Below are 1,577 nucleotides of genomic sequence, written 5' to 3' on the forward strand. Positions count from 1 at the left end.
TAAAAGCTGTAATGAACTAAATCAAAATTTCTATTAATAGCCCTATTCACTGGAAAACATTTCCCTAGGTATTCCATATCACCGAAGAAGGTCATCTGGTCCACAAAATAGAACAATTAAATGCTGAATGTAGCTAGAATAAACCTGAAAAAATAATTTCATCTAATTCCCTCATTTATTGATGAGAAAACCGAGGCCCAGATAGAAGAGACTTGTTCCAAGTCACACAACAGTTTAGTGGCAGAACTAGAAAGGAATCCAGACATCTGAACCTTAGTGCAGTGCTCCTTCCACCAAACCCCAAACATACTGGAATTAAATGGTATCTCAAGCAAATGGAGAAAGTTTGGGAAGAAGTCACACATGGTATCTGTCTCCTGGGATCTATATACAAGAAGGGGTGAGAAAAACAAAGTGGAACAACAACCAAGAAACATCCAAACACTAATGATGAGAGAGGAAAGCAGTGGGAAGAGGTAGAAGCAAATAGAAAACAGTGAGTGTTTTACAAGTGTGAACATATATGAACCACTTCTGACCAAATGAAATTGTTACAATCAGTTAGCAAGCAGCGTGAAAGATTCTGGCTCCACTTTTACAAAGACCGATGTTTGCCACTTTAATCAGCTGTCTCAAAGCACCTTCTCTCCTGTTTCCTCAACCTCTGAATCTTATACATATCTGCTATACAAATTAAGTAATTATTATTATTATTACTACTAATGATATATTTTTTGGATTCCTGCAGCCAAAAAATGTCTTTTCAGTAGTTGAATGTGTCATTTAAAAGCCTATGTGTTCACAGAAGCTAGATTAGAGCTGGCACATTCAAATTGTGGAAATTTTGCTTTTTGTTATTTAATTAATGGGATATATCTCTGTGGAGCTGGAATACACCACTTCATTTGCTGTTATTCTCCAGGGTTTCAGCTTCATGCAAATTAATCTGGTAGACTAACCTGTGCTAATTTGTTAATAATTGTTGCCAACCTCCCTTGTAAGATACTTGTAATTTAGCAGTAGATTTGTGTACTGAATGGTGATCAGGGAAACCTGGCAAAATTTAATTACTCTTGAATCCTTTTTCTCTTTGTCCTTTAAAATTATATATTTTAAAATTAAATATATGACACATATATGTAATGTATTAAAATATTCATATATATACATATAAATATTTAAGTATATATATATTAAAGAAAACTAAGAATGAAAAACGCAGTAGTAGGGTTTATGAATATCACATCACAGATTTCAAAGGGTTTTCATGTGTATTTTCTCATTTCCTTCAGCCAATTATGTAGTATTTGCCAGAAAACAAGACTAAATTCTTATGAGTACATAGCCATTGCTATATTTTGTTAACAGAGCCAGTTAAATTCTTGACTTGATAATTACAGTGAACCAAAACTTAATAAAAGTCAACTCATTTTGACGAATATTACAACTACATTGTATTTGGTGAGCTTCGTATTACTACTGGAGAATATTTTCAAAGGATCTTTGGCACAATTTCCATTTTAATAATCATACATACATTAGTATAGAAATTATACTATACAAGCTTTTTCTGAGAC

Source organism: Kogia breviceps, chromosome X (assembly GCF_026419965.1).
Source record: "Kogia breviceps isolate mKogBre1 chromosome X, mKogBre1 haplotype 1, whole genome shotgun sequence".
In the NCBI taxonomy this organism is placed as follows: domain Eukaryota; kingdom Metazoa; phylum Chordata; class Mammalia; order Artiodactyla; family Physeteridae; genus Kogia; species Kogia breviceps.